Here is an 11245-nt window from a genome sequence, read left to right as displayed (position 1 = left end):
AGCCCTCTTATGCTACATAGGCATCAAGGCTGCCAGAACCGAGACCCTCGCTAGGCTTTCGCAGAATAATATAGTAAGGAAATGAGGGGCTCGATGAGGAAATACAGAAAGATAGGTCGGCAGTCTATAACGCCAAAGGAGGCTTAGGGGTGTAGTTAGGCTCTTTTTTACTTCGGGTAATGAAGTTACGATTTTGTTTAAATATACGGAAGAAAGAAAGAAAAACACGCGCCCAGAGTGGGGACCGAACCCACGCCTTTCGATTAGATATCGAATGCCTTACCAATTCGGCTATCTGGGCGAATGTGTTCTCCTTTCTGTCTGGGCTATTTATATTTTACTAGAAATGTATCTGACGCTTGAGGGTGGTGGCCAGCGCCACTTTGACTGCACGGGGAGAAGCGGACCTTCTTTTCAACCCTCGGGGCATGACTCGAACGTCTACAGCCTGTCATGAGCGGGTAACTGGCGGGAAGCCCTCTTATGCTACCTAGGCATCAAGGCTGCCAGAACCGAGCCCTCGCTAGGCTTTCGCAGAATAATATAGTAAGGAAAAGAGGGGCTCGATGAGGAAATACAGAAGGATAGGTCGGCAGTCTACAACGCCAAAGGAGGCATAGGGGTGAAGTTGGGCTCTTTTTTTTACCTCGGGTATTGAAGTTAACATTATGTTTAAATATACGGAAGTAAGACAGAAAGAAAAACACGCGCCCACAGTGGGGACCGAACCCACGCCTTTCGATTAGATCTCGAATACCTTACCAAATTCGGCTATCTGGGTGACTGTGTTCTCCTTCACTTTCTGGGCTATTTATATTTTACTAGAAATGTATCTGACGCTTGAGGGTGGTAGCCAGCGCCACTTTGACTACACGGGGAGAAGGGGACCTTCTTTTCAACCCCCGGGGCGTGACTCGAGCGTCTACAGCCTGTCATGAGCGGGTAACTGGCGGGAAGCCCTCTTATGCTACCTAGGTATCAAGGCTGCCAGAACCAAGACCCTCGCAAGGCTTTCTCAGAATAATATAGTAAGGAAATGAGGGGCTCGAGTAGGAAATACAGAAAGATAGGTCATCGGTCTACAATGCCAAAGGAGGCATAGGGGTGTAGTTAGGCTATTTTTTTTACTACGGGTAATGAAGTTAACATTTTGTTTAAATATATGGAAGAAAGAAAGAAAGAAAAACACGCGCCCAGAGTGGGGACCGAACCCACGCCTTTTGATTAGATCTCGAATGCCTTACCAATTCGGCTATCTGGGCGACTGTGTTCTCCTTCGCTGTCTGGGCTATTTATAATTTACTAGAAATGTATCTGACGCTTGATGGTGGTAGCCAGCGCCACTTTGACTACACGGGGAGAAGGGACCTTCTTTTCAACCCCCGGGGCGTGACTCGAACGTCTACAGCCTGTCATGTCGGGTAACTGGCGGGAAGCCCTCTTATGCTACCTAGGCATCAAGGCTGGCAGAAACGAGACCCTCGCTAGGCTTTCGCAGAATAATATAGTAAGGAAATGAGGGGCTCGAGGAGGAAATACAGAAAGATAGGTCATCAGTCTACAATGCCAAAGGAGGCATAGGGGTGTAGTTAGGCTCTTTTTTTACTACGGTTAACGAAGTTAACATTTTGTTGAAATATACTGAAGAAAGAAAGAAAGAAAAACACGCGCCCAGAGTGGGGACCGAACCCACGCCTTTCGATTAGATATCGAATGCCTTACCAATTCGGCTATCTGGGCGAATGTGTTCTCCTTCACTGTCTGGGCTATTTATATTTTACTAGAAATGTATCTGACGCTTGAGGGTGGTAGCCAGCGCCACTTTGACTGCACGGGGAGAAGCGGACCTTCTTTTCAACCCTCGGGGCATGACTCGAACGTCTACAGCCTGTCATGAGCGGGTACCTGGCGGGAAGCCCTCTTATGCTACCTAGGCATCAAGGCTGCCAGAACCGAGCCCTCGCTAGGCTTTCGCAGAATAATATAGTAAGGAAAAGAGGGGCTCGATGAGGAAATACAGAAGGATAGGTCGGCAGTCTACAACGCCAAAGGAGGCATAGGGGTGAAGTTGGGCTCTTTTTTTTACCTCGGGTATTGAAGTTAACATTTTGTTTAAATATACGGAAGTAAGACAGAAAGAAAAACACGCGCCCACAGTGGGGACCGAACCCACGCCTTTCGATTAGATCTCGAATACCTTACCAAATTCGGCTATCTGGGCGACTGTGTTCTCCTTCACTGTCTGGGCTATTTATATTTTACTAGAAATGTATCTGACGCTTGAGGGTGGTAGCCAGCGCCACTTTGACTGCACGGGGAGAAGCGGACCTTCTTTTCAACCCTCGGGGCATGACTCGAAAGTCTACAGCCTGTCATGAGCGGGTAACTGGCGGGAAGCCCTCTTATGCTACCTAGGCATCAAGGCTGCCAGAACCGAGCCCTCGCTAGGCTTTCGCAGAATAATATAGTAAGGAAAAGAGGGGCTCGATGAGGAAATACAGAAAGATAGGTCGGCAGTCTACAACGCCAAAGGAGGCATAGGGGTGTAGTTAGGCTCTTTTTTTTTACTACGATTAATGAAGTTAACATTTTGTTTAAATATACGGAAGAAAGAAAGAAAAACACGCGCCCAGAGTGGGGACCGAACTCACGCCTTCCGATTAAATCTCGAATGCCTTACCAATTCGGCTATCTGGGCGACTGTGTTCTCCTTCACTGTCTGAGCTATTTATATTTTACTAGAAATGTATCTGACGCTTGAGGGTGGTAGCCAGCGCCACTTTGACTACACGGGGAGAAGGGGACCTTCTTTTCAACCCCCGGGGCGTGACCCGAGCGTCTACAGCCTGTCATGAGCGGGTAACTGGCGGGAAGCCCTCTTATGCTACCTAGGTATCAAGGCTGCCAGAACCAAGACCCTCGCAAGGCTTTCTCAGAATAATATAGTAAGGAAATGAGGGGCTCGAGTAGAAAATACAGAAAGATAGGTCATCGGTCTACAATGCCAAAGGAGGCATAGGGGTGTAGTTAGGCTATTTTTTTTACTACGGGTAATGAAGTTAACATTTTGTTTAAATATATGGAAGAAAGAAAGAAAGAAAAACACGCGCCCAGAGTGGGGACCGAACCCACGCCTTTTGATTAGATCTCGAATGCCTTACCAATTCGGCTATCTGGGCGACTGTGTTCTCCTTCACTGTCTGGACTATTTATATTTTACTAGAAATGTATCTGACGCTTGAGGGTGGTAGCCAGCGCCACTTTGACTACACGGGGAGAAGGGGACCTTCTTTTCAAGCCCTGGGGCGTTACTAGAACGTCTACAGCCTGTCATGAGCGGGTAACTGGCGGGAAGCCCTCTTATGCTACCTAGGTATCAAGGCTGCCAGAACCAAGACCCTCGCAAGGCTTTCTCAGAATAATATAGTAAGGAAATGAGGGGCTCGAGTAGGAAATACAGAAAGATAGGTCATCGGTCTACAATGCCAAAGGAGGCATAGGGGTGTAGTTAGGCTATTTTTTTTACTACGGGTAATGAAGTTAACATTTTGTTTAAATATATGGAAGAAAGAAAGAAAGAAAAACACGCGCCCAGAGTGGGGACCGAACCCACGCCTTTTGATTAGATCTCGAATGCCTTACCAATTCGGCTATCTGGGCGACTGTGTTCTCCTTCACTGTCTGGACTATTTATATTTTACTAGAAATGTATCTGACGCTTGTGGGTGGTAGCCAGCGCCACTTTGACTGCACGGGGAGAAGCGGACCTTCTTTTCAACCCTCGGGGCATGACTCGAACGTCTACAGCCTGTCATGAGCGGGTAACTGGCGGGAAGCCCTCTTATGCTACCTAGGCATCAAGGCTGCCAGAACCGAGCCCTCGCTAGGCTTTCGCAGAGTAATATAGTAAGGAAAAGAGGGGCTCGATGAGGAAATACAGAAAGATAGGTCGGCAGTCTACAACGCCAAAGGAGGCATAGGGGTGTAGTTAGGCTCTTTTATTTTACTACGGTTAATGAAGTTAACATTTTGTTTAAATATACGGAAGAAAGAAAGAAAAACACGCGCCCAGAGTGGGGACCGAACTCACGCCTTCCGATTAGATCTCGAATGCCTTACCGACTCGGCTATCTGGGCGACTGTGTTCTCCTTCACTGTCTGGGCTATTTATATTTTACTAGAAATGTATCTGACGCTTGAGGGTGGTAGCCAGCGCCACTTTGACTGCACGGGGAGAAGCGGACCTTCTTTTCAACCCTCGGGGCATGACTCGAAAGTCTACAGCCTGTCATGAGCGGGTAACTGGCGGGAAGCCCTCTTATGCTACCTAGGCATCAAGGCTGCCAGAACCGAGCCCTCGCTAGGCTTTCGCAGAATAATATAGTAAGGAAAAGAGGGGCTCGATGAGGAAATACAGAAAGATAGGTCGGCAGTCTACAACGCCAAAGGAGGCATAGGGGTGTAGTTAGGCTCTTTTTTTTTACTACGATTAATGAAGTTAACATTTTGTTTAAATATACGGAAGAAAGAAAGAAAAACACGCGCCCAGAGTGGGGACCGAACTCACGCCTTCCGATTAAATCTCGAATGCCTTACCAATTCGGCTATCTGGGCGACTGTGTTCTCCTTCACTGTCTGAGCTATTTATATTTTACTAGAAATGTATCTGACGCTTGAGGGTGGTAGCCAGCGCCACTTTGACTACACGGGGAGAAGGGGACCTTCTTTTCAACCCCCGGGGCGTGACCCGAGCGTCTACAGCCTGTCATGAGCGGGTAACTGGCGGGAAGCCCTCTTATGCTACCTAGGTATCAAGGCTGCCAGAACCAAGACCCTCGCAAGGCTTTCTCAGAATAATATAGTAAGGAAATGAGGGGCTCGAGTAGGAAATACAGAAAGATAGGTCATCGGTCTACAATGCCAAAGGAGGCATAGGGGTGTAGTTAGGCTATTTTTTTTACTACGGGTAATGAAGTTAACATTTTGTTTAAATATATGGAAGAAAGAAAGAAAGAAAAACACGCGCCCAGAGTGGGGACCGAACCCACGCCTTTTGATTAGATCTCGAATGCCTTACCAATTCGGCTATCTGGGCGACTGTGTTCTCCTTCACTGTCTGGACTATTTATATTTTACTAGAAATGTATCTGACGCTTGAGGGTGGTAGCCAGCGCCACTTTGACTGCACGGGGAGAAGCGGACCTTCTTTTCAACCCTCGGGGCATGACTCGAACGTCTACAGCCTGTCATGAGCGGGTAACTGGCGGGAAGCCCTCTTATGCTACCTAGGCATCAAGGCTGCCAGAACCGAGCCCTCGCTAGGCTTTCGCAGAGTAATATAGTAAGGAAAAGAGGGGCTCGATGAGGAAATACAGAAAGATAGGTCGGCAGTCTACAACGCCAAAGGAGGCATAGGGGTGTAGTTAGGCTCTTTTTTTTTACTACGGTTAATGAAGTTAACATTTTGTTTAAATATACGGAAGAAAGAAAGAAAAACACGCGCCCAGAGTGGGGACCGAACTCACGCCTTCCGATTAGATCTCGAATGCCTTACCAATTCGGCTATCTGGGCGACTGTGTTCTCCTTCACTGTCTGGGCTATTTATATTTTACTAGAAATGTATCTGACGCTTGAGGGTGGTAGCCAGCGCCACTTTGACTACACGGGGATAAGGGGACCTTCTTTTCAACAGCCGGGGCGTGACTCGAACGTCTACAGCCTGTCATGTCGGGTAACTGGCGGGAAGCCCTCTTATGCTACCTAGGCATCAAGGCTGGCAGAAACGAGACCCTCACTAGGCTTTCGCAGAATAATATAGTAAGGAAATGAGGGGCTCGAGGAGGAAATACAGAAAGATAGGTCATCAGTCTACAATGCCAAAGGAGGCATAGGGGTGTAGTTAGGCTCTTTTTTTACTACGGTTAACGAAGTTAACATTTTGTTGAAATATACTGAAGAAAGAAAGAAAGAAAAACACGCGCCCAGAGTGGGGACCGAACCCACGCCTTTCGATTAGATCTCGAATGCCTTACCAATTCGGCTATCTGGGCGACTGTGTTCTCCTTCGCTGTCTGGGCTATTTATAATTTACTAGAAATGTATCTGACGCTTGATGGTGGTAGCCAGCGCCACTTTGACTACACGGGGAGAAGGGACCTTCTTTTCAACCCCCGGGGCGTGACTCGAACGTCTACAGCCTGTCATGAGCGGGTAACTGGCGGGAAGCCCTCTTATGCTACATAGGCATCAAGGCTGCCAGAACCGAGACCCTCGCTAAGCTTTCGCAGAATAATATAGTAAGGAAATGAGGGGCTCGATGCGGAAATACAGAAAGATAGGTCGGCAGTGTACAACGCCAAAGGAGGCTTAGGGGTGTAGTTAGGCTCTTTTTTTACTTCGGGTTATGAAGTTACGATTTTGTTTAAATATACGAAAGAAAGAAAGAAAAACACGCGCCGAGAGTGGGGACCGAACCCACGCCTTTCGATTAGATATCGAATGCCTTACCAATTCGGCTATTTGGGCGAATGTGTTCTCCTTCACTGTCTGGGCTATTTATATTTTACTAGAAATGTATCTGACGCTTGAGGGTGGTAGCCAGCGCCACTTTGACTGCACGGGGAGAAGCGGACCTTTTTTTCAACCCTCGGGGCATGACTCGAACGTCTACAGCCTGTCATGAGCGGGTAACTGGCGGGAAGCCCTCTTATGCTACCTAGGCATCAAGGCTGCCAGAACCGAGCCCTCGCTAGGCTTTCGCAGAATAATATAGTAAGGAAAAGAGGGGCTCGATGAGGAAATACAGAAGGATAGGTAGGCAGTCTACAACGCCAAAGGAGGCATAGGGGTGAAGTTGGGCTCTTTTTTTTACCTCGGGTATTGAAGTTAACATTTTGTTTAAATATACGGAAGTAAGACAGAAAGAAAAACACGCGCCCACAGTGGGGACCGAACCCACGCCTTTCGATTAGATCTCGAATACCTTACCAAATTCGGCTATCTGGGTGACTGTGTTCTCCTTCACTTTCTGGGCTATTTATATTTTACTAGAAATGTATCTGACGCTTGAGGGTGGTAGCCAGCGCCACTTTGACTACACGGGGAGAAGGGGACCTTCTTTTCAACCCCCGGGGCGTGACTCGAGCGTCTACAGCCTGTCATCAGCGGGTAACTCGCGGGAAGCCCTCTTATGCTACCTAGGCATCAAGGCTGCCAGAACCGAGACCCTCGCAAGGCTTTCTCAGAATAATATAGTAAGGAAATGAGGGGCTCGAGTAGGAAATACAGAGAGATAGGTCATCGGTCTACAATGCCAAAGGAGGCATAGGGGTGTAGTTAGGCTATTTTTTTACTACGGTTAATGAAGTTAACATTTTGTTTAAATATATGGAAGAAAGAAAGAAAGAAAAACACGCGCCCAGAGTGGGGACCGAACCCACGCCTTTCGATTAGATCTCGAATGCCTTACCAATTCGGCTATCTGGGCGACTGTGTTCTCCTTCACTGTCTGGGCTATTTATATTTTACTAGAAATGTATCTGACGCTTGAGGGTGGTAGCCAGCGCCACTTTGACTGCACGGGGAGAAGCGGACCTTCTTTTCAACCCTCGGGGCATGACTCGAAAGTCTACAGCCTGTCATGAGTGGGTAACTGGCGGGAAGCCCTCTTATGCTACCTAGGCATCAAGGCTGCCAGAACCGAGCCCTCGCTAGGCTTTCGCAGAATAATATAGTAAGGAAAAGAGGGGCTCGATGAGGAAATACAGAAAGATAGGCCGGCAGTCTACAACGCCAAAGGAGGCATAGGGGTGTAGTTAGGCTCTTTTTTTTACTACGATTAACGAAGTTAACATTTTGTTTAAATATACGGAAGAAAGAAAGAAAAACACGCGCCCAGAGTGGGGACCGAACTCACGCCTTCCGATTAAATCTCGAATGCCTTACCAATTCGGCTATCTGGGCGACTGTGTTCTCCTTCACTGTCTGAGCTATTTATATTTTACTAGAAATGTATCTGACGCTTGAGGGTGGTAGCCAGCGCCACTTTGACTACACGGGGAGAAGGGGACCTTCTTTTCAACCCCCGGGGCGATACTCGAATGTCTACAGCTTGTCATGAGCGGGTAACTGGCGGGAAGCTCTCTTATGCTACCTAGGCATCAAGGCTGCCAGAACCGAAACCCTCGCTACGCTTTCGCAGAATAATATAGTAAGGAAATGAGGAGCTCGATGAGGAAATACAGAAAGATAGGTCGGCAGTCTACAGCGCCAAAGGAGGCATAGGGGTGTTGTTGGGCTTTTTTTTTTACCTCGGGTAATGAAGTTAACAATTTGTTTAAATATACGGAAGAAAGACAGAAAGAAAAACACGCGCCCACAGTGGGGACCGAACCCACGCCTTCCGATTAGATCTCGAATGGCTTACCAATTCGGCTATCTGGGCGACTGTGTTCTCCTCCACATTCTGGGCTATTTATATTTTACTAGAAATGTATCTGACGCTTGAGGGTGGTAGCCAGCGCCACTTTGACTACACGGGGAGAAGGGGACCTTCTTTTCAACCCCCGGGGCGTGACTCGAGCGTCTACAGCCTGTCATCAGCGGGTAACTGGCGGGAAGCCCTCTTATGCTACCTAGGCATCAAGGCTGCCAGAACCGAGACCCTCGCAAGGCTTTCTCAGAATAATATAGTAAGGAAATGAGGGGCTCGAGTAGGAAATACAGAGAGATAGGTCATCGGTCTACAATGCCAAAGGAGGCATAGGGGTGTAGTTAGGCTATTTTTTTACTACGGTTAATGAAGTTAACATTTTGTTTAAATATATGGAAGAAAGAAAGAAAGAAAAACACGCGCCCAGAGTGGGGACCGAACCCACGCCTTTCGATTAGATCTCGAATGCCTTACCAATTCGGCTATCTGGGCGACTGTGTTCTCCTTCACTGTCTGGGCTATTTATATTTTACTAGAAATGTATCTGACGCTTGAGGGTGGTAGCCAGCGCCACTTTGACTGCACGGGGAGAAGCGGACCTTCTTTTCAACCCTCGGGGCATGACTCGAAAGTCTACAGCCTGTCATGAGTGGGTAACTGGCGGGAAGCCCTCTTATGCTACCTAGGCATCAAGGCTGCCAGAACCGAGCCCTCGCTAGGCTTTCGCAGAATAATATAGTAAGGAAAAGAGGGGCTCGATGAGGAAATACAGAAAGATAGGCCGGCAGTCCACAACGCCAAAGGAGGCATAGGGGTGTAGTTAGGCTCTTTTTTTTACTACGATTAATGAAGTTAACATTTCGTTTAAATATACGGAAGAAAGAAAGAAAAACACGCGCCCAGAGTGGGGACCGAACTCACGCCTTCCGATTAAATCTCGAATGCCTTACCAATTCGGCTATCTGGGCGACTGTGTTCTCCTTCACTGTCTGAGCTATTTATATTTTACTAGAAATGTATCTGACGCTTGAGGGTGGTAGCCAGCGCCACTTTGACTACACGGGGAGAAGGGGACCTTCTTTTCAACCCCCGGGGCGATACTCGAATGTCTACAGCTTGTCATGAGCGGGTAACTGGCGGGAAGCTCTCTTATGCTACCTAGGCATCAAGGCTGCCAGAACCGAAACCCTCGCTACGCTTTCGCAGAATAATATAGTAAGGAAATGAGGAGCTCGATGAGGAAATACAGAAAGATAGGTCGGCAGTCTACAGCGCCAAAGGAGGCATAGGGGTGTTGTTGGGCTTTTTTTTTACCTCGGGTAATGAAGTTAACAATTTGTTTAAATATACGGAAGAAAGACAGAAAGAAAAACACGCGCCCACAGTGGGGACCGAACCCACGCCTTCCGATTAGATCTCGAATGGCTTACCAATTCGGCTATCTGGGCGACTGTGTTCTCCTCCACATTCTGGGCTATTTATATTTTACTAGAAATGTATCTGACGCTTGAGGTTGGTAGCCAGCGCCACTTTGACTACACGGGGAGAAGGGGACCTTCTTTTCAAGCCCTGGGGCGTTACTAGAACGTCTACAGCCTGTCATGAGCGGGTAACTGGCGGGAAGCCATCCTATGCTACCTAGGCATCAAGGCTGCCAGATCCGAGACCCTCGCTAGGCTTTCGCAGAATAATATAGTAAGGAAATCAGGCGCTCGAGGAGAAAATACAGAAAGATAGGTCATCAGTCTACAATGCCAAAGGAGGCATAGGGGTGTAGTTAGGCTCTTTTTTTTACTACGGTTAATGAAGTTAACATTTTGTTTAAATATACGGACGAAAGAAAGAAAGAAAAACACGCGCCCAGAGTGGGGACCGAAACCACGCCTTTCTATTAGATCTCGAATGCCTTACCAATTCGGCTATCTGGGCGACTGTGTTGTCCTTCGCTGTCTGGGCTATTTATATTTTACTAGAAATGTATCTGACGCTTGAGGGTGGTAGCCAGCGCCACTTTGACTACACGGGGAGAAGGGGACCTTCTTTTCAACCCCCGGGGCGATACTCGAACGTCTACAGCCTGTCATGAGCGGGTAACTGGCGCGAAGCCATCCTATGCTACCTAGGCATCAAGGCTGCCAGATCCGAGACCCTCGCTACGCTTTCGCAGAATAATATAGTAAGGAAATGAGGGGCTCGATGAGGAAATACAGAAAGATAGGTCGGCAGTCTACAACGCCAAAGGAGGCATAGGGGTGTAGTTAGGCTCTTTTTTTACTACGGTTAATGAAGTTACCATTTTGTTTGAATATACGGAAGAAAGAAAGAAAGAAAAACAAGGGCCCAGAGTGGGGACCGAACCCACGCCTTTTGATTAGATCTCGAATGCCTTACCAATTCGGCTATCTTGGCGACTGTGTTCTCCTTCACTTTCTGGGCTATTTATATTTTACTAGAAATGTATCTGACGCTTGAGGGTGGTAGCGAGCGCCACTTTGACTACACGGGGAGAATGGGACCTTCTTTTCAAGCCCCGGGGCGTGACTCGAACGTCTACAGCCAGTCATGAGCGGGTAACTGGCGGGAAGCCCTCTTATACTACGTAGGCAACAAGGCAGCCAGAACCGAGACCCTTGCTAGGCTTTCGCAGAATAATATAGTAAGGAAATGAGGGGCTCGAGGAGAAAATACAGAAAGATAGGTCATCAGTCTACAATGCCAAAGGAGGCATAGGGGTGTAGTTAGGCTCTTTTTTTACTACGGGTAATGAAGTTAACATTTTGTTTAATATACGGAAGAAAGAAAGAAAGAAAAAC

At 47.7% G+C, this 11245-nt stretch overlaps 2 non-coding genes across 2 annotated transcripts; both read right to left on the bottom strand.

The window, feature by feature from the left end:
* Window positions 1–229: 229 nt before the first annotated feature.
* Trnar-ucu (transfer RNA arginine (anticodon UCU)) lies at window positions 230–301 on the bottom strand. The gene has a single exon. It is a non-coding gene; the product is annotated as a tRNA-Arg (tRNA).
* Window positions 302–1668: 1367 nt separating this feature from the next.
* Window positions 1669–1740, bottom strand: Trnar-ucu (transfer RNA arginine (anticodon UCU)). Its single transcript has one exon. It is a non-coding gene; the product is annotated as a tRNA-Arg (tRNA).
* Between the last annotated feature and the right edge of the window lie 9505 nt (window positions 1741–11245).

Source organism: Haemaphysalis longicornis, unplaced genomic scaffold (genome assembly GCF_048455015.1).
Source record: "Haemaphysalis longicornis isolate Haplotype H1 unplaced genomic scaffold, Haemaphysalis longicornis Haplotype H1 scaffold_11, whole genome shotgun sequence".
NCBI classification, from domain to species: domain Eukaryota; kingdom Metazoa; phylum Arthropoda; class Arachnida; order Ixodida; family Ixodidae; genus Haemaphysalis; species Haemaphysalis longicornis.
The sequence above is the reverse complement of the archived record's forward strand: the minus strand, read 5'-3'. Positions and strand labels throughout refer to the sequence as shown.